Below are 26,299 nucleotides of genomic sequence, written 5' to 3' on the forward strand. Positions count from 1 at the left end.
TTAGCGATTCGCACTGTTTGCGAATGCAAAATCGTTTGATACATTTGGCCCTATGTGCTTTAATTATATCCAACCAGTGGGTGCTCTGATTGGATCATTTGGCATTTGTGCTCTGCCATACTATCTGGTGACTTAGATCCAAACACAAGTCTCCAGAGCCCAAGAACTGCTACAATTTTAACTCCCTACACTACAGCCTGCTCTTTGTGCTAAAAAAAAAATGCACCGGTTGTAGAGTATCTGGGTTAAAAGGATGCAAACAGAAGGGCTCTCCTCTTTGCTTCATGGTGCCAATTTTGTGGAATGTTCTGTCTGTAATGCTATCTGTATTTAACTACTGACTCCATTTTGACCACTGACTCCATTTTGTGCTCAGCATAGCTTCAGGTGCCATCATATCAGTGGCAAAGGTATTTTTCCACACACAGCTTGTTTTCTACACAGAATGTGTTTATGCTCTTCTTCCAAGAAAAAGGTTACATCATGTTGGAACAAAACATGAGGGATGTGGAAGGTACGTGATAAGAGAAGGCTTCAGCCCTGGGAATGTTTCCATCAAGGAAAAGTAAAACTTTTCTGTCTCTGGAATGCACATCAGGTAGGGCCCGTTCCTTTGCATTGTTTTAAATGCAGACCGAGTACAGCCAGCACTTGAATTTCATAACTTACAAGAAGGAAGGGGGAGGTTGCCAGAACCTTCCTCTTGGGTTTGTTTAAGATATATAAAGTGGGGAGGCTTGGCACTGAGTTAGAAGGAGTTCTCCTGAACGTGGATGCATGGTTCAGGGTAAAATATCCCATGTTGGAAGGATCTCCTACTGCTTCAGCCGTCCAGGGCTCCTTGTCTTGATGTTGGCAAGGATGAAGGCGTCAACCCCATGGTGATTCATTTTAATTCTTAATTACTCAGACTAAGAGTGCTGCATTCTTTTGCTTCATTCCCTCTTAGTTTGAAGCTAAGCAGAACACCACCGTAGGGCTAAAGGCACTGGAAAACTACCTAAGCTTTCTCATAGGTATAAAATCCTTCTTTTTATAGTAAAGTTACAACATGAGGTGTGATTGTCCTGCCTCATCTGTCCTATTCTGTTCTGTTGTTTACAAAGATTGATCTATATTTTAGTTCCAGGATGCCTCATGGTGTTAGTCCTTTTTCATAAATAAAGAAGTATCTATCACTGAGGAATCAATTTTGTTTCCAACTATATTAGGGCAATGGGTAGTGTGGGTGGAGTAACGTAAATGTGTTTCCCTTCTCACAACGCTCAAGCGAATAAGTTGGTGAACTAATTCAATATATTGCTGAAAAGCATCGTGGGTACCTCGGAATCAATCCTGAAGAGGAAGCTGGCCTTCTCTTGGCATATGACTCTACCAATCAAGGTAAATTGAGTGATTCTGTCATGTCTGTTGCCGTTTGATTTGTTCAAATGAGTTCAACAAATTGAAGCCTAATCCGGTCTCTCATCAAGGCACCTCTGTAGTACTGTATCCAAAAGATGTATCCCTAAAGCTTCTCATTTAAGTAGTGTCTTTTCCAAGTTACCTAAGATTTTAGGGTTCTTCATATTTTATCAACTGAAAGCACATTTGGTGTATATTATATTTCAACAAAGCGTCTGGCAATTGGTGATTCACGATTCATTGTTCTTACTAGACACTTAGGGGCATATTTATACTCCGTTTGCGCCGGAATAGCGTTGTTTTTTTTTACGCAATTTCGACGCAAAACTAACTCCATATTTATACTTTGGCGTTAGACGCGTCTAGCGCCAAAGTCCATGGAGTTAGCGTCATTTTTTAGCGTGGACACCTACTTTGCGTTAATTATATGCAAGGTAGGCGTTCCCGTCTAAAAAATCGACTCCGAGGCATGTGCGTCGGATTTATACTCCCGGGCAAAAATCACGCCCAGGAGTGGGCGGGTCAAAAAAAATGACGTACGGCCGCTTTTGCGCCGTTTTTTAGCGCCTGCAAAAGGCAGGCGTTAAGGGACCTGTGGGCTCTGAAGGAGCCCAGAGGTGCCCTCCCATGACCCCAGGGACACCCCCTGTCACCCTCGCCCACCCCAGGAGGACACCCAAGGCTGGAGGGACCCATCCCAGGGACATTAAGGTAAGTTCAGGTAAGTTTTTTTTTTTTTTTTTTTTTGTGGCATAGGGGGGCCTGATTTGTGCCCCCCTACATGCCACTATGCCCAATGACCATCCCCAGGGGACAGAAGTCCCCTGGGCATGGCCATTGGGCAAGGGGGCATGACTCCTGTCTTTGCTAAGACAGGAGTCATTTCTATGGGGGTTGGGAGTGAAAAAAAATGGCGCAAATCAGGTTGAGGCGCAAAAATTGCCTCAACCTGACTTGCCCCATTTCTTGACGCCCAAGCCCCATATCCCCCTACGCCGGGGCTGCCTGGTGTACGTGGTTTTTTTTAACGCACACCAGACGGCGCCGGCGGCTAACGCCGGCTAATGTCATTCAATAAATACGGCGCCCGCATGGCGCTTCAGAATGGCGTTAGCCGGCGCTAATTTTTTTGACGCAAAACTGCGTTGGCGCAGTTTTGCGTCAAAAAGTATAAATATGGGCCTTAGGCTCATTGCACTTCTGTTTCACTTTGCTCTTTCTTTGTCAAAGATATATGTTCAATCTTGGTCTTTGTACAGCAGGTATGCTTTGCTTCAGACAAAAGAGACTAGAATGTTGGTAATGTAGTGTTCCACATGGAGTAGGGGTTTTGAAATGTGGAGTAGTTGGTGCTTAGCTGTATGTCACAAGCAGCTCGTTGTTTTATCTTTCCGAATAAACCATATTTTCATGTAAAATTCTGGTTCTTCGGACAACTAAACTTATTTTTGGCGACGAGCAAGCTACCGATATGGACCCATTTCAGCAGCACAGCGGCTTTGATACGTCTTTTTGCAAGATTGGGCGTAAATTACACAGAGAAACACAGGATTGTAAATCAAATCTTATGGAGAAAAACTGAGCTCAGCGGAGAGTCACTTTACTGTTTAATTTTTAGAGTTAACTCAGCATCGCATTTAATCAAAATCTGTCATAGCCACCAACGAAGCAATGTACATCACGCTGCGTTCCAGGCAGTGACTTTGATGATGTGTCTCAAGTCGAACAGCAGCGCACAGCATCGTTGAAGTGCAGTGTCTCATGCGTTTCAGGATAGTGCGGCCATTTTATAGGCACATTTTTTCTTTGCTGGTCCGTACATCTGGTCTCAGTTATGTTACACAGTTTCCCTGAGTGCGAGGTCACACTTGTACGCTGTTCTGCTCAGCTTGATGGAAAATAATGGACGATAACCCTTCGTACATGTCAGTAACTAAAGCTTTTCATGAGAGTGGGAGATCGCGCTTGTATGCTGTTTTGAACAGCTTGATAATATCAAACGACTTGTTATCGTTCTCCTTGATTCCTTATCTCTGCAACACTGAAAAAACGCTGATTCACACAACAATTTTACATATCCTACATTGGGAATTAGCAGGAGCTGAAGTGTTTTTACTCGTTAGAGCGAACACGCTGATTCGCACAGCACTTATGAATATTGACAAAAATACTCTGCCTGGAGAGCGACGCCCTGCTGGGTCTGTAATTGAAACAAAATCTACTATTTAAAAAAAAGGCTTTGACGCCCCTTGCACAAGTATCGGTATTTGTAATCATATGTTTCTCTTTATATTTAACCCTTTGGGTTACTACACTGCCTTTTGAGACATACTCCCAGGCAAGCAACTAAGGTTGCTATTAACCCCTTTAAATTTATTTTTGTGCACTGCGGTGTTGTTGTCCCTGGCTTTAGCCTCTAGCATTTGATTGCATAACACTCTTCACTCTATCAGCTGACGCCCAGCTGTATATATATATATATAAATCTATATATATATATACACATATACATATATATTATTTATATATAAAAAAAAAAAAAATAATAAAAGAAAGAAAGAACTTCTTAAAGTATTTTACTATTTAATATTATTCTTTATTCTTTTCCATATTTTCTAATATAGATATGGATCCTAATGAGGAGGAGGAATTTTTTGATGCGGTGGACACGTCCATTTATAGGGCATTCTCTGAGGCAATTGGTCCCCTTGAGGACAGACTATCGCAACAGATAGCGCGCGAATGCGCGCAATTTTCACCCCCTCCTGTTATCCCTTCCGCTCCTCCTGCCTCCAATGACACCTTTGCGGACGCGCCTCCAGCTAAGCGTCCTCGTGAATCGGGTATTGATGTGGATCTCTTTGATAAAGTTAGGAATTCTTTAGTTTCTCCTTCGGATCCTTCATTTCCTCTACTTTCCTCAAGGCCCCTGTCACCAACTCTCCCTAACAGTGATTCGTCTGGGGATCAAGAAGCGGATGCCGGTCCATCCAGGTCCTGGCTTCCCTCTGGATCGCAATCTGCTCCTCAAGTCTCAGACATGTTGGATCCAGATGAAATTATCCACCCTAGATCGTCTGAATGGGCGCCATCTGACAAGGTGGCATCTTATGTTGCGGGACGTATAAGGAAGCCGCTGGAGAAAGACTCTCGTAATTGTCTTCGGGCAGAGTGTCCACCACCATCTTTAGCGGACAAGGAAGCCATCACCTCAGAATTAGACCCCAGGATGTCTATTTTTCTTCAAAAATGTATAAAGAACCTTAAGAAAGGAATTGATAGGTCTTGGAGAGCATGTCAAGACAAACGCCTTGATGTCTTGGGACCTTGGACAAAGATTTTGGACATGGCACAAGATGCAAAATCTTCTGGTACTATAATTTCTCCTGAGGTTCTCTCAGGCTGGGCACAACGCGCTATCATTTTTTGGGGGAATGCTAATTGCGCACTTTCCACCGAACACCGACGTTCCTTATTAATTCTAGTGGACCCCAAACTGGGGGATCTGGCTGATTCTGAAGCAGGTCCGGTAGCGCAAGGGGGTTTGTTTGGTGAACCCTTCATAAAGGAGTTGGGGAAGTTTGTCAATACTTTCACATCCCTGGACAAGGCACACTCCTCAATGAAAAAGGTTTTTCCTACTTGAATTTTCCATGGGGCCGGTCGAGGAAGGGGCTGCTCGTCCGGCCGTCCACAATCAACCAACTCCTTCAGAGGGCAAGGCTCCAGACAGACACAGTTCCAAGATCACAACTGCTTTGCCAACTTCTACCCGACAAGGGCCAGATGCTTCAGACATCGTGGTGGCAGAGGATCTTCATCAACATCCTCTTACGGTAAGTGTTCTCCCTTCTTCCCTTCTAAAAGTAGGGTGTTGTTTGGTGAATTGTATCCACGAATGGAATCAAATTACACAGGATGCACGGGTCTTACAAACAATTCAAGGTTTCCATATAGAATTTGTGGGAACTCCCACACAGTTTTCGCTTCCAAAGCCCCTAGAGTTCTCTTTGCAGGATGCCCTTTTAGTAAACACTGAAATTTCAGACTTATTGCACATACAGGCCATCTGTCCAACAACCCCACATCCGCGGGGTTTCATAAGCAATATCTTCCTAGTGGACAAAACGGATGGTGGTCGTTGACTGGTCATCAATCTAAAAGAGTTCAACGAGTGGCTTGTGTATCGCCACTTAAAAATGGAAGGAATCCACCTTCTTCGAGATGTGCCCTCTAGATTGGATGGCTCGTCTCGATTTAAAAGACGCCTACCTCACCATTCCTGTCTTTCCACCCCACAGACGTTTTCTTCAGTTTTTATGGGGCAATCAAACTTTCGAGTTCACTACCCTTCCGTTCGGTCTTTCCTCAGCTCCGTGGTGGTTCACCAAGGTTCTCAAACCGGTGGTGGAAAATCTCAGAGCTAAGGGAATTCGGTTAATTGTTTAACTCGACGATATTTTACTTCTGGCCCAGTGTCCCAAACAACTTTCAGCTCATCTACAGACAACTGTCAATTTGCTACAAGGCCTAGGGTTCATCATAAACGAGGCCAAGTCCCTTTTAATCCCTTCTCAAGACTGGTCTTTCTAGGTTTCACTGTTGATTCGGTATCCGCGACTCTAAGCCTTCCTTCCCGCAAGATGATGAAAATACGTCACGAACTGCGTCGTACCTTGGTCAAACAAAAAGCCTCTCTGTGTCAGATTGCCCGCCTCATAGGACTTCTTTCCTCCTCTATTCAGGCAATTTAACCGGGTCCACTGCATTACCGAGCTCTTCAGCGCCTCAAAGCAACTCATCTGCGCAAACGCCTATAGTACTCTTAAAAAGTAACCCTTTCACAAGAGGCGGTAGAGGAAATTCGTTGGTGGCTTTCACATTTGGAAGCCTGGAACAGCAGAGCTATTTTCGGCTCGGCTCCAGATTTGGTTGCCCCAACGGGTTTTCTGTGACAGGTACACTAATTGCCCATTCTCAGTGATAGGCAGACTAGAGACAGTACATATTGTGTTCGCAACGTGTTATCTGTGGTTTTTATTGTTCATCATACTTCTATTTATAGAAAATTATATATATAAACCATGGTATGTATTTTTATAGAGAAAGTGGTTATTGTGCATGTATAAGTCAGTTATCTCGAAGAGTTGTAATTAACATGGTAAAATAAATTAACAGTGCAAATTTAACATATATGGAGACAATGTACTCAACTGTGCAGCCTTTTTCCCTTATAAAACATAAACAATGAAATACAAAAAAATATACTAGGTCCCTACTGCTACTCCAGGCCACCTACCACAACCACAATCATATTTAAAAATTGAATAAAATTTGAAATAATACTGGTGCATGCTCTCTATCAAACAACATCCTTATACAAAGGTTTTCAGAAGTACTTTTTGTAATGTCACAAAAGCAAAGGGGCTTATTTACAAGTGACCTGCGTGCTGGTGTGTCACTTTTTGTAATGCACCAGTGGCACAAGCTGCTTACCTATATCTACAAAGACACACAAAGCCACTTTGCATGACTTTTCATGCTTTGTAGGTATCGATGAAGGCAATGCAGTGCAAGTCAATGTGTTGCCTTACTTTGCATCAAGGAAGCGTTTCCATGGGTGTTGCGTGTGTGTTCATATGCAACAATCCATGGATTTTGATGCATTCCTAGATTTACTAGGTTTTGTAAACCTGGGAATGTGTCAAAAGCCTACGTCATCGCAGGGGTGGAATAAGAATGACACAACAGAAAAAAATATCTTTATTTCTCTCCCTTCTTTCCTCTCTCTATGTGTGCTGCATTTTGCAGCACACATAGAAAGAAGAAAACACCTCTCGTGAGTGTTTTTGTGCAGGAAAATGTCCCTTCCTGCACCAAAACAGTTATCCTTGCAACGTAGGTACCCTTGCAACATGGTGCAAGTGTGCCTGTGTTAGCATATGGCAGCAATGTGTACAGCACCACAGGGAAAAAAGACAAGAATCCACTGTATCTTGTAGATAGGGTGCATTCCTGCCCTTTTATTTTGATGCAGGACAGCACAGCAAGAAGGCTTGCGGCGCTGCTCTGAGCCAAAATGTTGTAAATGAGGACCAAAGTCCTTAAAATTCAATAGTATATATGCAGCAGGAATTGCAGACAATGAGAATGATCCTTCCACCTTGAAATCCAAATTAAAAGTGACCTTGAGATGGACAAAGCACTAGGAGGAGCCTTCTGAAAAGGAAGAGGAAGTTGGAGTCTCTGGGACACTTCCTTCCTGTTAAAAAAAAAAATGTTTTTTTCTTTTAACAAAACCCTGAGTTATCTGCTTGAGTAGAATATCAATTTAAAAAGGTCTTTTTGAGTTGATTTAGCAACTTCATGAGTAGAAACTTTACTCAAGACGCAGCCACTGCTGCTCGTGATTGCCTGCATCAGAAAATGGCACCAGGGAGCTCTGTGGTGTCCGGAAATTGTGCCGGCTGGTGGAAAATCTCACAAGCGCACATAACTGTGCATTTATGGAGTATTGCGTGCTCTAAAAGGGAATATTATTCCATCACACCTCGAATGGCAGAAATCAACAGGAGCTCACTGTTACAAGTGTATCATAGAGTTACCCAAATTCAGCCAACACACAAGCAGAATTATATTTCCACCCAGGCCTAGTTATTAGTTGAGATGGATATGATTCCTTCACAGGTAATAAGTCAACAATTCTCTTTTTACTGGGAACCAAATATCCCATTATAGCATTTAACCCTCTTAGGATAGCGAAACAAAGAGGTCCACATCCTACTCAGAAGAGATGGTTTTGGCTAGTAACTTCAGCTTGCTGGTATGTGACAACCATACACAATACAATACTGTCCAATCAAAGTTTTTTTCAAAAAGGAAAAGTACTTTATTAAACACACACTACTAAATACTATGCATTAAATTAGTATACTGCAAGTATATATATTCTGGCAGATGGAAGTACCTTTGGTGACATCTTCATATCATGTTACACCCCTAGTTTGTCGAGAAACCTACAATCACAATACACCCCCATCTATACTAGATGCAACATCACAATATAAGGGGGTGTTATTAGAACTAGGGTGTCCCTACTGATTCTGTGAGAGTGTCATCAACAGTAAAAGCAACCACATGTTATTTTCAAAATTGAACCATCATTAAAATTAATTGGAGACAATACCAATATTCAATGAAGCCTTGATAATTGAAACGTGTGTGTAGGAGCATTTATTTTACTTTTATCAGATTATTACTGCAGTGACAATGAGTATTCACACTCCAGAGCCCAATAGAATAGCAAAAGCTCCAGCTCTGGGAGTACTTTAAAATTAGGGTAACCCTCTTTCGATAGAAGGAATTAGTCCCCTGTGTGAGGTAGTAGTCGGTTTTTTTAAAACACCCCTGTGGGTTTGCTGTATGCTTCAGCCCTCCAACATCCACTGAAACATTAATGGTGCTTAAGCCCGTCCTTGGGCCCCACAGCAGAAGTGTATGCAAATTTTAGCCCCTTTGCAGGGAGGTATGGGGCAGTCCTATCGATGGAGCAGAGAATTTGTAACACATGGCAAAAGCTGTTCTTTTCTTCCAAGCGGCCTTGGGCAGGAGCAGGTTCTATTCAGTACCCTCTTATAGGTGAGAGGAGTGCACTTCCTCCGTCTGCAAGGATGAGGGGTTGGCACATGCACCCTTGCAGACACAGGTATCAGGGCAAACATTTTGCCCAGCCAAGACTTCTTTGGATCTGGGCAATGGGGTTCCTGAGACATTACTGCATATGCCCACTCCTGGGGGGATGGGGGACCTAGGGACAACATTTTGCTCTGTCAAGGGGCCCCACTCCCACCACATCCCCAAAAAATGATTTAAGGTTCTTGCACCGATCCCTGAGGGATTTGCCCTCCCATGGAAAGTTTGAAAGTTTCACAGCAAAGTGCCAGGTATTTCATTTTCTGCCTGGCCTCCCTGGGGTTCTGGGCTGTAGCAGTGACCCTGTAGGGTTAATTTTCTCAAGGAAGGTGTCATTTCACTCTTAGTGGCAAGGACCAGTCGCCAGGAGCATTTACCAAACCCTGAAGAGTCTCCTCTGCAGTAGTCTACCTGTGAGCAGATACTGGATTGTGCAAGGCGGTAGTCCTACATGTGAGGCCTAGACACATGCACACATGTTGGTGCTCACATGGTCCTGTGTAACCAGCCACCAGCACTGAGCCTCTCACCCTTGCTGCACAGCAGCCTTATCCTAAAAGATGGGAAACTTGTGGTTAGCACTCTACTAGTTTACCATAAATTTACAGTGTGTGAGACTCGAGTGGTGAGACTCTCTCACTGTAAAAGTCCAAAAACTGGGTAGTCAGATGGTACAAATGTGGGGGTCTAAATGGGCAGAACCCATTTGTTACAGTAATTGAATAGTTGATGTAGGCCAAGAACTTCTTTGACGTGAAAGGTTGAAGATTGTCAGCACATTTTTCAAAATACCATTACATTTGCATTAGGGTTGGTTTCTATAGGACGATTTGGCTGGAAATGTTTACCCCACATATGTGTTGTTCCTGGCCTAAGTGTTGATAGCTATAGGCTTTCAGGGGTAAAGGTAATAAGGGATGCACAGATGCTCACCTAGACACTAACACTGGTGCTAAAACCTTACATATTCATATCTGCACACCATGCAGAATTTTACTAAGGCTGTCATACCCACAATGCTCTCGTTGACTGGTTAGAAGACAGGACACAAGAGGGCTGCAAATCAGAAGGAGTCTAACAAGTCGTTACATGCCATTTACTCAGATGTATTGGCCAGGAGACCTTGTAGAATATAATTGTTAGCGTATTTCTCCTAAATATGGCATACCAATGCATTTCACTTGGGTCTCTAGAGCAGTGCAATGCTTGCAATGTGTATGTTTTCAAAGGGTTTGGGGTGCACACATGCATTTATCTGGACTTGGTTCAGCAGACACATTAAGCAGAAAACAAAGTCAAAATGCTGATTTCCGGCATCTGTCTCTTTTGTTGAAATGATCAACTTTTAGGCCACAGGGAAACATAACAGGGAAATATAACAATATATATAAGTTAATGATCAGTGTGCCTAGGTGTACTACCACCATTGCTCAGGGTGGTGGCTGGGGGGCTGGTCGGTAAATAATGGTTTGCAGATACCTGTACATTTTATTACAAAAATGAAGACATGGGGGAGGCGTACGTGCATCCAGCCAAGATGGCCGCCTGATATCAGAGCTCCGCGTACCGTCGGACGCATTTTAGCCGCCGGAGCTGTTTCTTTCTTCAATTTTAATGGCGCTTTGCTCACATTAGCTGTTGGGTGTTTTGGTGAGCATTTGTAATGTTTTCAATGTTGCCTAGCTTCTTTTCTTGACTTTTAAATTATGTTTTTACATTTCTCCTCATGTGACCGGCCATTTTGAATAAGTTTTGCTCACCAATACAATGTACTTATTTGTTTGTTCTTTGAATATTTGATGGCTTTGCTTCCAGTTTTTGCAAAAGCCATATAATTGATTTTTGCTGTCTCATCGACATATATTTGAAGTTCCTGTGTCAGTTGTTTCCTTATTGAAGGCTTTTATTTTTATATGGGCAAACTGAAGAAAATAAAATCTCTGTGGCATCAGTTCTCCTCAACTGACAAACTTTCGCAGTTTTTACAATTGGATATTTCTGCTGCACCGTCTTCTTCTTCTTCCATGTCAAAGATGTCTTCCTCATCTTCTTCTTCGCCTAAAGTTTCTCAGAATATTTCTACATCTACTCATAAGAGGGTCTAACAAGACCCACCTTCACCAGTAAAATGTCCCTCACCGATCTCTCTTGAACTTGTGCTTGACAAAATACGTGCATTGCGTCCTTTTATCGAAGAAGTTAATTCTCAGATACAAAATCTTGATACTAAGTGGTCTCAAATGGAAGTGAGAGTCTCTGTTTTGGAGAAAAGAGTCAGCGACGTGCAAGATGAAACACATAAAATTACTAGTTTGGAGAAGGAAGTGGCAACTTTGAAGACACTTGCAGAGGATTTGGAAAACAGACACAATAATCTTCGCCTTTATGGATTTCCAGAGGGTCTTGAAGGGAGTGACCCAATTTAATTTTTTGCTTCATTCTTTCCACAGTTAGTGGACCTACCATCTTCTACAGTATTGAACATCCAAAGGGCACACCGCATTAGTCATTGTCCTCCGCATTCCTCCACATCTAAACCAAGAGGCGTGATTATTTTCTTTCTTGAATTTATTGATTTATTGACAGTTATTAATGCTGCGAAAGACAAAAAAACAAATCTCTTGGCAAGGAAGTAAAATCTTCATCTCACAGGATGTGTCCAAAGCTACAGCAAACAGGAGGAAAGAATTTTTAGATCTTCATCCACAGCTTTGTGACTTGGGAGCTCGTTTTTGATCATTCCTTCAGTGTTTGTTCAAAGTGACATATCAAAATAAGACCACTTCATATATCTCTCCTGCAGCTCTTCACAATTTTTCAAGACTACTCTCTACAAACCCTATGGAAACAGCTGGTCCTTCTACACGTTGACTATATACGTTTCTTAATCTATTATGCCCTTGTTCATTACTATTACGATACAGTTGATGGTCCTTCATATGCGGTCTATACATTATATTATATTGGTGTGACTATAGGTCCTTTTTGTTAATGTACTGTTTTCTTTCCACAGGTTCCTGGTGTTCTGTAAATCTTTATTCTTGTTCGGAGCATTTGTCCGTTGATGCGTTCCGTTACCTTGCTGTGCCGTCTTCAGTCTGCTGTCACCACCCCTCTCCTATTGTTCATTCATCTCAGGTATGTTTTTGCAGTCATCTTTATTTGACTTGTACTTTCTCTTCTTTTGTTCTTGAATATTTTCCATCTTTTGTCTTGTTATTTCCCCTTTACTTTTCTCTCTCTTTGTTTTTCTTGTTTTCCTTTCCCCTATATGTATTTTCAGTTATTTATGGTACAAGACCTTATGTGTATATATATGGTTATGTAAAGTAAAAATTCAGAGTTATTTCTTGGAATGTCAAAGGATTTATTAACCCAATAAAAAGGCAGAGAATTGTATCCTATCTAGCTAAATATAATCCAGACTTGGCTCTTTTACAAGAGACCTATTTGACGGATTCTGAAGCACTGAAACTTAAAAGAGGTTGGGTGGGCAATGTTTTTATTTCTCCTACATCTACAAAGAAAAATGGTGTAATTGTGCTCTGCCATAAAAAAGTATCAGTTAATGTTATTTCACAAGACTCAGATTCTGATGGTAGATGGCTCTTTGTGAAGCAAAGTATTAATGGGATTATAATGACTATTGGTAATATTTATGGTCCTAATCACTCAGGTTATCTTTTTTGGCCTAATGTCACTAAACAATGTTTGCATTATAATGATACATTTTTTCTTCTTGGAGGGGATTGCAATCAAATTATTGATCCTTTTATAGATAGGCAATCTGTAATTAAAATTTCTCTTCATAAAATGCATAAACAATTTAAGGCATTCCTCTCACAATGTAATTTAATTGATTCATGGAGAACCTGTAATCCTGATAGTAGGGATTTTTCGTTTTATTCTCCACCACATGGCTCCTTATCTAGACTTGACCATATTTTTGTTTCAAAATCACTATCCCAAAATCTTATTAATTCATCCTTTGAACCTATGGTTATATCTGATCATGCTCCAGTTATCACAGATTTTGATTTGCTCCCGGTGCATCCCAAATCCAATAGGTGGCGATTTAATAATTCTTTGTTGCTTGATTCTAAATTTTCCGCATCCTTTGTTGCCTTTGCAGAGGAAATTTTACGATTTAATGATGACTCTCATGTTTCCCCACAATTGTTATGGAATTCGTTTAAGGCCGTGGCTTGTGGACATATAATAAATTTTGTCTCTAATAAAAAGAAAACTTTTAATGCACAACATCAATCTCTACTTCTCAAAATGAAATGATTAGAAGATCAATATTATTCTTCGTCTTCTAATTTTAATCTACAAGAATTTATTCAAGCAAAATTGCAATTTAACAAAATCTCAATGGATAATGCCTCCTCTTTTCTTCTAAGTAGTAGCGCCCTCTATTATGGAGGTCGAAATAATTCAGGGAAACTTCTGGCTAATTATTTAAAAGTACGAAAGCAACACCACACAGTGAAGTCTATAATTACAGATACTGGTAAGTCCCTTTTTAAAGATGACGATATCTTAGCTGAATTTGTTAATTATTATCAGACACTTTATAATCCTGAGTCAGTCCCGACCTCCTTACAGATTGATGACTATTTAAAGAAAATTCCCAACCCTAATAAGACGCTAGTTGATGTTTCTTAACTTGAAGTAGATATTTCTTTGTCAGAAATTTTTAAAGCCCTTCAGTCTCTAAAAAAATGTAAAACTCCTGGTCCGGATGGATTTACAGTGGAATTTTTTCTACATTTTTTTGACATTTTACTTCCCAAACTTTTACAGCTTTTTCAGTTCTTCACGGGTTCTTGATGTACAGGGGGAACATTTCAAGAAGCTTCAATTTGTTTAATTCCAAAGGAAAGTAAGGATCATACTTTCTGTAAAAATTATAGGCCAATTTCTCTCCTCAATACAGATTATAAAATCTTTGCTAAATTGTTAGCCTTACATCTTGATCCCCTTTTACCTGCACTGATAAGTAAGGAACAAACTGGTTTTGTCAAAGGTAGACTTGCTTCTGACAACTCTAGAACATTTTTCAATGCACTCAACAAAGCTTCCGCTGTTTCATACTCCTTAGCAGCAATTTCCATAGATGCTGAGAAAGCGTTTGATTGGCTAGACTGGTCTTTTCTATTAAAAGCTTTAGCCTGGCATGGTTTAGGGCCTCATTTTATTTCGTTTATCTCTTTGCTTTATCAATCCCCAATGGCATCGATATTGGTGAATGGGATATTGTCCAGATACTTTGTATTACGTTGAGGCGTTCGTCAAGGGTGTCCGCTCTCTCCACTCCTATTTATTCTAGCTCTAGAGCCCTTTCTATCCTGTATTAGAAATAACATTAAAATTGAGGGTTTCCAATATGGTGAGAAACACTTAAAATTAATGGCATATGCAGATGATATACTTTTATATATCTCAAACCCTGAACTCTTGATTCCATCTCTACTTCGGGAGATTGAAGACTTTTCTTTGATTTCAGGTTATAAGATAAATTTGGATAAAACTGAAATCCTTCCTCTAACAAAATGTTGTTTTAGATCATCATTCAATATTACTGGATTTATGTGGAATTCTTCCAAGATTAAATATTTAGGTATTTGGTTCACCTCATCCATTAAAAAGTCCATTAAAGTAAATATCTCTGATGCTTTAGAGAAGGCTGATAGATCCCTTTTGTTATGGAATCCCTTATTTTTATCTTGGTGGGGTCGCCTTGACTCTATCAAAATGATGATTTCTCCTACCATTTTACATATCCTATCCATGATTCAGATTCCTCTACCTGTTACTTTTTTTAAACAACTGGACTCCAGATTGTCTACATTCCTTTGGAACAATAAGAAATCTAGAATTTCTCTTAGTCACCTTTGCCATTCTTAACAGAAGGGGGAGCCAATTTTCCTGATTTCAGACTATATCATAAATCCTTTTGTTTGCATCAAGCTTCTAGATGGATCTCCTTGGCAAGTTCTCTGTTTACTCCCTTATGGTTGGATATTGAATGTTCTTTTCTTCTACCTTTTTCTCCTTATGAGGTGGTATCCTTTTCTTATAATATTTCGCTTACCTCCTCCCCGCTTCTTAAACATACTTGTGCTCTTCTGCGTTCTCAATATGTTTCTCCAACCTTCACTTATTCCTCTTTTCTGAATTCCCCTATTTGGCATAATCGTCTCATCACTATCAATAAAAAACTTTTATTTTGGAAATCCTGGAGTCAAAGAAATATAGCGTGGGTCAAAGATTTATTTTCCAATGATACTCCACTTTTTTTTTCACAATTCCAACTTCTATTTCATTGTCCCAATTCATTTATGCCTAAACATCTTCTTCTTATTAATATTATTCTTGATGTACTTTTTTCCTTGCCTTCCCTTCCTTCTTCTTCGGCATTACCCTTTTCTTTGTCCCCTTTCTTACCTCATTTCCTAAGGCATCAAATATTTATAAACTTTTTCATTCTCCTGTTTTGACACGACCTAAATCAAAAATAGAATCTCAATGGGAATCGGATTTGGCATGTACCTGGACTGTTCCCTTCTGGAATAAGATATGGGGGGTCATTACAACCCTGGCGGATGGCGGAGAACCGGCGGTAAGACCGCCAACAGGCTGGCGGTCTTACCTTGGTGTATTATGACCATGGCGGTTTCCGCCATGGTCAACCGTCGGTTCTCCGTCCCGCCCGCCAGGGTGGAACCGACCGCCGGGCTGGAGACCTGGGTCTCCAGCCCGGCGGCCATCAGTAGACCGCCGGCGGTATTTGGACCCGGCTTACCGCCATGGATTTCCAGCGGTTTCAACTGCCATAAAATCCACGGCGGTAAGCACTATCAGTGCCAGGGAATTCCTTCCCTGGCACTGATAGGGGTCTCCCTCACCCCCCACCACCACCCCGCCTCCCTCCCCTACACCCCTCACCACCCCTGCCACCCCCCAAAGGTGGCAGGGCCCCCCTCCCCACCCGATCCCCAACATAACGTTACTCACACACACCCGACACGCATGCAGGCACCACCAACACACACACGCATACACCCCGACATACATGCCTACATCCACACACACAGTCAGACACGCAGACCCACATTCAAACATACACACACACATCCATACACGCACTCACACACCCCCTCTACATACACAGACGCACACCCCCATGCACGCACACAACACACAACACTCCCCCACCCCCCTCCCCTAACGGACGATCGACTTACCTGGTCCGTCGAACCTCCGGGAGGGGACGGGAACCATGGGCGCAGCTCCGCCGACACCACACCGCCAACAGACCACCGCCACGGCGAATCACAGGACGTGATTCGCTGGGCGGTGTTCTGTTGGCGTGGCGGTGGAGGTGGAGCAACCTCCACTTCCCCGCCGCCCGCAAGTATGGCTGTTGGCGGCTCTCCGTCGGAATAACGACGGAGAGCAGCCAACAGTCATAATACGCCGAGTGGCAAACCGCCAGCACAGGCGGTCTTCCGCACGGCGGTCCCTCGGCGGTCTTGCAAAAAGACCGCCGAGGTCGTAATGACCCCCATGGCATTGATTGTATAAAATATCTATATCAGCTTCTACCACACTGTCACTTTTCTTTCTTTACCATTGACTTCATTTTACCCCTTCTATTATAGTTACATTTTCTGTATCCTCAATTTCCAGTTGTTGGTCCTGCGATAGCCCAAAGGGAGACCTTATGCATATCCTCTTTGAATGTCCTCCCACTGTCTCTTTCTGGAGAAAAGTTTGGCATCAGCTTACCTCCATTTTTCATTTGCGATCCCAATTATCTCCCTCAGAGCTTTTTCAAGGTAGCCTCTCTGCTGACATTGTTTCAGATGATGATAATTTAAAGCTGTTGGATCTCATGTTAGCTTTAGCCTTTCAGCAAATTACTCATAATTGGAAAAATTCATCCAACATTCCCTATAAGGCTCGGTAGTATAATGTTTGCCACTACCATAGACTAGATATTGCTTTTACCTCTTTGTGCTGCCCCTCCATAAATAGAGATCTGTGTTGGTTACCTTTGACTGATTATCTTAATGCTGTTGCTTGCAATTCTACTAATTGTACATTTTCTGAGAATGTTAAGCCAATTGTTTGGTTTCTCTGTTCTTGATTGAATTTAATTTGAACTCAACTTTATGCTTTACTGAATATCACTGTTTTTAGCTTTTTAATACCCATTGTATCTTTCTTATTTTCATTGGTCTTGTTCCGTTTTTATTGTTTTAACCCATTTTACACATTAAAATAGCTTTTACAATTCCTTTCAAAATTATATTATTATCATTGTGACAGATATCTTGTATTGTTATTATGAGACCCATATGTATTTTGATTTTAATGAACCTAATTTACCTCTAAAAAAATGAGGACATTTCACTTCCACCTCCATAGCTGATTCAACCAAATGCATGTTCTCTGTGGTTTCCTTTGTGTGATATTAAGCTATGTATTTGTGCCATTATGGTAGCACCACCATTCCACTGACCTGTTGTGCCTAGTAATACTCATGTGGCAATAAGGAAGCCCTAAAATTACAGACCTGATTTAGTTTTTGGAGGATGACATTTACTCTGACAAAGTGACAAGCACTTGCTGAAGAATGTACCCTGGATAACAATTAGCTGTTTATAAAAGCATTCCTTTCTGTTACAGAAGTCAGAAAGAAATACCTCTGTACACACAGTTTGCAAAAAATGTATATTGTTGTCTACTGTGGGACTGTAAAGTGGACTAAATATACAAGATTCGGTATGGTTGTTCACAAAAGACACACTAGCCACCAGAAGAAAGGAGGCAGCAGCAAGCGGGAATCCAGACAAATAACCAACATCTAATCCACAAAGGAATTGACTGAAAGTACCATTCAAATGGACGTTGTTCTAAGAAACATTGACACATTTCCAGCTGGCTTGACTCGGAAGAAATAGAGAATGTAAAGAATAATCACAAACATCACAAGTCATGCATACATGCCAAAATGTTATTGTCATTCATGACAAACCTTCCCAATATACATGGAATAAACACTTGTTTAGACATTTGAACAAATGCAAGGCACCATTGTACTTGCAGTCCAAAAGTATGTACCATGACACAGCTACATAAGTGATATGTCAAATCATCCACCCATGGGAACATAGTCTAACCTTGCTTGTGTACATGACAGGCCCATGATTTTACGTTCAAGTCGTATTTTAGTTGCAACAACACAGACATGATGGGCAGCCTCATGCTTCCCTAAAACATGCAGAGTGTAAACAGTGGAATCAACCACCATACTAGACCACAGAGGCATTGAGAAAAAGCATGCAGAAGTAGGGATTGATGACTATGGGTGGGTGGTAAACTCCCCTACACTGGCAGAGTTCACTGAGTTTTGCCCACTCTGCACTTCACTTGGAGCCTGATGTTCCTGAAAAACTCTACCAACCTCACAGTTTTTTCGTGGGCGCGGCTCACCAAAGTTAGGTTCAGAAAATCAAGCACTAGACCGTCTCCCTGTGAGATTCTTCAACCCAGGTAGTCTCAGCAGGTCGCTACAGCTGACATTTAGAAATCTGCCCCTCGCACTGAGAAAATCTACTTGAGTGGCAGAAGGAAGTAGGGCCCTCTGGTGCGCCGTTCAAACTGATTGTACAGTGCAGGACAATATCCCAGTGATAAATAAAGCGAGACCAGCTTGAGGTACTGTATTTCGCCTCTCATGGAACTCTGCAGAATCTTGTTGAGTTTTCAAGTGACTTCATGGAATTTCCCAGTGAAACAGGTGAACCTTTAATAACATCAGTTTCACTGTTGTGTGAACAAGTTCCATAACTTACCCAGAATTCATCATCCACAACACTCTTGTCAGCAACTTCTCAATCAGCTGTACTCCTTCTACTGTACAACCTCCAAGCATTAACACTCCAATAGCAGCCATCAGCCAGGTGATCCAGGGTAATCAACTAGAGATATTAAAGACACATTTTCAAGGTACAAGAATATCATGTCAAAAATATTGTCAACTCACAAATATCATGGGAGAGAATATAGAAGGTAACAATATGTTTTTTAGGTATATAATATTGGTTTTATAAATATTGTTTATTGAATATTGTTTTCCCTAATATTGGTGTATGAAATATAATTTTAATTAATTTAGTATATATGAGTGATATTATTATTAGTTATTAGTGTTATGATATTATTAGTTTTGTATGTTTTTTGAGAATTGTTTTAAAATTTTAATCTGAATTTTACAACATAGACATGATGTGCAGCCTATTTTTATTAATATACTATTTAGTACTGTGTTGTTGGCTTTGTAGGGGGTTTAGAGGGGTTTAGAGTTGTAAAATGTAGATTATTGTTTTTTCTTTTTAATGAATTGTTGTACTAATTAAATCATCAATTGATAGTTAAATATGTAAAATATTTAATTGTCTAATTAGTATTTTAATTATGTATTTTCTAATTAATTAATAATTCATGGTACATTTAATTAATTATCATTTAAAACAAGTATAATATTTAATATTTGTTTTAATTTGAATTGTTTTTTAATGTTAATGTAATAATAATACTGTTTCACTTATAAAAAATAAACATTTTATTTACTAGTGTTTTATTTTTTGGGTAGTAGGGGAAAGAAGTGTATTTATTTTGAATTATTTTATTTTTTATATATTTTTAAAATTAATTTCTCAATATTATTTTTTATTCTTTCCACTAAGGGCCGGATTTAGATTTTAGTGGATGGAGTTACTCTATCATAATAGTGAAGGATTTCCCATCCACCATATTACGATTCCATTATATCCTATGGAAATTGTGAGACGGTAGATGGAATACCTGTCACATTTGTGACAGAGTAACCCATCCGCCAACATCTAAATCAGGCCCTTCGTTTAATTTTATTCATCCATCATTAACATATTTTTTATTTTAAATATAAATATATTTTTTTATATTGTTTTGTACTTAAATGTTTTGTTTGTAAATGTAGGAATTGAAATGGTATATGTAACCCTTAAATAGTACATAATTTTCCCTATTGTTGCCAATAAGGGAGTGGGAATAGTAAATCTAACCCCTCCAGTGTCCAACCCTTTCCCTATTGTCACTTAGATTGTATTGGGAATAGCAAATCTAAACCCTCCAAAGTCCCTCCAAAATCTAATACTTTCCCCACTTTTGTTTATGTTGGAGTGGGAATAGTAAATCTAACCACTGAAAAGTTTAACACTTTCCCTGCTGTTTAGATTGGAGCAGGAATAGAACATCTAACCCCTCTGAAGTCCAGCACTTTTTCCCTGTTTTTGTTAATGTTGGAGTCAGAATATTAAACCTAACCCTTCCAAAGTCCAGCACTTTTTTCTGTTTTTGTTAATGTTGGAGTGGAAATATTAAAACCCCTCCCCCAAGTCCAACACTTTCATAGCTTTTTCTTATGTTTAAGTGGAGTATGAAGCCCCTCTAAAAGTTTATCATTTTCCCTACTGTTGTGATGGGTGACAATTGCCCTCAAGGAATAATCACAACACTTGTCAGGGTGAAGTCTCGCAGTCACTCCATTAACCTGTGCTGAAACCCATTATAGTTATTACATAGGCCAGGCAGGCATAATTTGGGGCAATGTTTAAAGTATTTATGGGTGTACCAAAAGAATAACAAAGTAAAAATGCAAGACAATAACAAATCTAAAATGAATTAGAAAAATACAGTAAAATCCAATTCCTAAAATAACACTAAAATGACAAAAGTAAAAAAGACAAGTTGAGTTTTGAATTTTTAAAGTTTTAAGTAGATTTAACACCAAAAGCATGAAGCACCAATGATAGTCAACAGTTGAGGTAGACAAGGACAAAGTTGGAATTTGAGGCTGATCGTGATGGACTGTGGGTTGCATACACCAACAAGGTCCATCCCTTTTAAGTTCCAATCTAGCACAAGCATACTCTTCTCAAGCCCCTAGAGCCTCAGGGGAGGCACTTACAGATTTACAGGGGGGCCAGGTAGATGTTAACACTAGGGTCCAGTCTAGGTCCAGTTGCCATTGGTCAGATGGGTACTTCTGGGTAAAGACCTCCTGCAGCTTGTTTTCTCCTTGTAGAACCACAGGAGGTTAGATAACTGACCCTATTTTTTTTCGGACTTGTAGGACCTTATTGTTGGCTGAGTAGGTACTGCCTTTTTAAATAGACTTGTATTGCTTCTCACAACCATATTTTGAATCCACATTATATGTGTCATCTTACTCTAATCCAGTAACAACTTCTCAGCCACATGCCATAGATCCCTTCACGTCTTTCACTATCTTTCACATCTCATGCAATGTTCACATCCTAGATCATGCCTAACAATTTCCTTCCATTTTTTTCCTAATGATTCTCATGATTGCAGCTTCCTCCAGAGCGTAGCTTTGCAAATCCCTTCATCAAGTCTTAACTTTCGGGGCCATCGCTGCCTTCCAAGACATAGCTATCCTATTCTTGAATATTATCAGTGCCATATCAACAAATTTAAATCAGTGCTTGTTACCCTTAGTATGTGTAATCCACCCCAAAAGGCAGATTTCCGGTGTTGGTGTACTATTTTGTTCAGTCATTATGAATACATGTTGCATCACCTACCCTTATGGTGCCTGTTGTGCTAGACATTCTCACACCATATGGTAAAAACCAGCATCCTGTTTTTGGCACCTGGGGCAATGACAGGACTGCCCTTCATATATGTGATGCAAATGCTGTGGTGTGAGATATGCCTCATGTAATAATTAAATTGGGTAAATCTAAACCTGGGGTTGCAGGATACTGTTTTCATACATTCTAATGCTCTATTTTGTCCGGTATATTCACATCCATATCCCACTAAATTTAAATTTTGTTGGTATTGTAATTATTTTATTTTTTAATTACATTGGATATATTTTTCTGTTATATATTTGTTTGTTAATTTTTATCTTCAAATTATTGTAATGTACTTAATTTATTGTAAAACTAAAAATGTAAGTATTGATTTTATTTACTGAAGTATATGTATATATATATATATTAATTTGCATCATTGTGATGTTTCTGTTATGAATATATATTTATTAATTTTAACCTTTAAGTAAGTGTTAATAATTGTAATGTATATTTTAATAACACTGTTTGCAAATAGCTTTTCAATTTGGAAAGTATAAATGTATATGTGTGTATATTGTTATTAAATTATAATTAAAACTATTTATTTTAAATGGTATAATTATTTTGTTCTTTACTATTTTAGATAGTATACATACATACAGTGTTATATACATACACATTTTGATACACTTATTGTTTTGGCGCTATTCGGGTCCATAGTATTTTTGCCTAATATTTTCATAGTTTACATACAAATATTTGGATAAAAGGTATGTAAAATTTCTGTTGACAATATTTTTGACACAATATTCTTTTCTATGTAAATGACATTTTGTCACACAGCCTGATCCAGGGCCAACATGAGGAGACAGCAACCATTGCGAATAGCTGATGATACTTGTACACCAATAGGTATCTACGACAGGGCGCTGAAGACCCTGAGTCTAGAAAAGACAACTCAGGACAAATTACATTTTTGTAGGAGAGTACATGATGAGAGTTGTCTTTGCACTGTTGAAGGCCAGAACTGGATATGTAAACTGGGTGTTGTTCCACTGATTGGGAAAGGGAAAAAAAGGCCGCAATTGTTTTTTCCTGTGCTAGTACTGGAAATCACTTTGGATTGTGGTACATGGTCTCTGATTTAGACAATCTGATTGATGAGTGTGCTAGTGTGCATTGATTGGTATGGAAGGCTCATAAACAATCGTTTTCAAATGTTACAGAAGGAAAGAGTGGAGTTACACTAAATATCCACACTTACCTGAGGGGTAAAGAAAGAAGTTTCATGCCATCTAATGTATTTTTCCTTTGTAATGGAGCAACAGTCGGAACTGGTTTATTTGAAAGAAGTGGAACTTTATAATGTCTCATTGTAGAGAGGTCATCAATAGGTGGATATGATCTTCTGAAATCCCTAATACCAAAAAAGGCCTCATTATAAACCACCAATGCCTTACAAGGAAAATACCCATAATTAAGGGATTCACAAAGGTCCATTTCTTTTTGCATGGAAACGTATAAACATTGTTAATTTCCATCTGGTGCTAAGCAGCTAGTGTTCATAGTGATTAATTTGCACCACTGAAAACAACTGTTGGCTGATGGATAAATTGAAAATCACATCTACTTTTTTAGGTCAAACACAAACTATTTTTCAATGTTGGGAATATCTTTCCTTGTTCCCCATTAAATATGAGAGTGTTTCTGGACATTTCAAAATATGGGCCACAGTTACAACTAGTGATGCGCCACTTTTCTTGCAGGCCCCTTGCGTCCTCTAACGCCACCAGGGTAGCACTGTATTTATGATACAGTGCACAATGGTGATTCTTATAGGCGATAACATCATTTTTTTGACGCTGTTGTAATGATTTACTGATTAACATTAAAAAAATGACACTAATCCATTATAGTGTTAAGATGTCCATTGAAATCAATGGAAGTCTCATTTTAACGCCTGCATTAAGCAGGCATTGCGCAATGGAATCTTGTAGATTCCATTGTGTCATTTTTAGCAACACACTAACACTAACGAGGGAACGCCCCCTTTGCATACATCATGCATATATTATGCATGATGTGGCGCAAAGAGTTTACAAGGTGGCGCAAACTTAGTTTGCGCCACCTTGTCAACATGGCTCTATAGTAGTGGCCCGTTAGCATCACATTTGCGGCAAAATCTTTGCCGCAAATGTGGCGCTAAGGGCTGCAAGGGCTTTGTAAATCTGGCCCTACATTTTCAACTTGTTGCATTATTTTCCCCACTAAAAATGAAAAAAACATTGGGGATGTTGGAGAAAGCCCAGTATTACAAGCTCATAGTTGCAAGGTAAAATGTCAGTTAAGTAGCACAGTATGAAAGGCCTTTGTGAGATAGGTCACTTTTTTCAAACCTTCAGACATATATATTTAGACCAATATTTATAGAAAGTTAGTGTTGCCTTAGCATAATTCTTTTGCGCTAAAGCGCCATTATTAGGGATTGCCAACCCACCTTGAGTCTCATTGCGATAATGAGATGCAAGGTAGGCGTTCCCTTCCTAAAAATGACGCTAGCCCTCTAGTGCCATGTTTACTTCTTGACACTGTAGTAGGCCTTAAGAAAACTACAGAGGGCCTACTCTGGTCAACACACAAATTAGAAAACAAACGTGCAGAAATCTATATTATACGAGAAAAGTACAGGCCTCGGTTAGAACATAATAGTCAGGAAGGAACGCAGAGACAGAAAGGAGAATGAGAAGAGAGGCACAACCAGATGTTAAAGTGCTGGTAGGCCCATTTCCATGGGGAAACACAATGGAATGGGCACATAGATGTCTACCACAACCCCCAGCATCATCACCATCCACACCACAGTGCTAGAGGCTCCCCTAGATGCATTTTCCACAGATTTGTATGATTCAGAGGTTTTAAATGTAGAAAGCGACATTAGGTTTCTAAGTGCAGTCATAGAGAATGTTAATTCGTAATAAGATGTGACCTGTATTATGTTAGGTAGTAACCTATTTGGTCCCCTATAAATGCACACACCTGACATTGAAATAGTAGGAGTACTATAGGCTACTGCTATAGGTAAAAAACATGCATAGTAGTATAAGGGACATGAGAAGTAGGTAGGAAAAAAGCAAATAGGTGTAGAGGAAGTGTATGTCCCGGGGAGAAATCATGGATGCTCCCTTGGAACATATGATAAAAACATTTTCGTCTGACAAAAAGAAAATACGGAAATATTGTAAGCAATGGTACAGAGACACCAAAGACTATGCTCAGCCATGGCCTAAGGAAGGAACATTCGATGAGGACATAATTAAAAATACATTGACTTACATTAAATCAAAATATCAGAAGAAAAAGTGAAAGAGAGGGAAGCTATTTTTTTGGTATGGTGGGTTTTCTGTGATACAAAGACAAATATAAAATCGACAATGTTAGAACAGACAGCAACACAATACAAGAGATAGATACAGAAGGGGGTTCAGAGGGACCCCCACCGTATGGTCTCTATCCTATTCGGCCAGCGGCTGGATACCAGGATCCAGTGCTGGTTGAATTTGAGCAAGGTGAGACAAAGGTGAAGGAGGCAGAGAAAACGCCTCACGTACTCCTGACAGCTCAGCTGGCAGAGTGTGAACAGAGAAGGAAGGAAGGAGCAATACCTAGGGTACAGCTTACTGAATAACGGTCAGAAAGGTTGGAGAATGTTGATTCTCTTCGAGGGCAATGGACCACTGGGCATATTATTTTCAAAGTAGGGGATAAGTCTGCGAGTACATTGAGAGAGGCAGCAGGAGAGTAGATGTAGGAAGAAAGGGAAAAAGAAGAAGATGAAGAAAGGTAACGATATGATAGATATTTAGAAGAAAGTAGAAAGGAAACAGAAGCTGAGGCTACAGTTGAGGATTGGGCGTGACGACTCCGATACAAATGAGAGTGCAGTGGGAAGAGTCATGGGCCTGTATAACTTGACACCATCCTATACGAAGGTTGCAATTAATGATGCTAGACTCAGAACAGACAAAGAGGAAGTCAATCATAAAATCAGCTAAATTAAGGATGACACCTATTGAGACAATAGAACAGGAAGAAGGAAGGTATTTTTGTTACCCCTTCTCAGATGTATTGGCAGAATGGACTGAGCCAGAGGGGAGAAAATCATGGCCCTGACAGTGGTCGTTTCAACCCCATGATTTAGCGATAGCAGAAGATTGTAAACGACAAGGACAGGGTGCCCCGGGTTGGGAATATCCACACATGCAAGAGTGTCTTGCAGTTTGGGAAACGTATGCAGAAGACTCAGAACAGACAAAGAGGAAGTCAATCATAAAATCAGCTAAATTAAGGATGACACCTATTGAGACAATAGAACAGGAAGAAGGAAGGTATTTTTGTTACCCCTTCTCAGATGTATTGGCAGAATGGACTGAGCCAGAGGGGAGAAAATCATGGCCCTGACAGTGGTCGTTTCAACCCCATGATTTAGCGATAGCAGAAGATTGTAAATGACAAGGACAGGGTGCCCCGGGTTGGGAATATCCATACAT

Source organism: Pleurodeles waltl, chromosome 10 (assembly GCF_031143425.1).
Source record: "Pleurodeles waltl isolate 20211129_DDA chromosome 10, aPleWal1.hap1.20221129, whole genome shotgun sequence".
NCBI classification, from domain to species: domain Eukaryota; kingdom Metazoa; phylum Chordata; class Amphibia; order Caudata; family Salamandridae; genus Pleurodeles; species Pleurodeles waltl.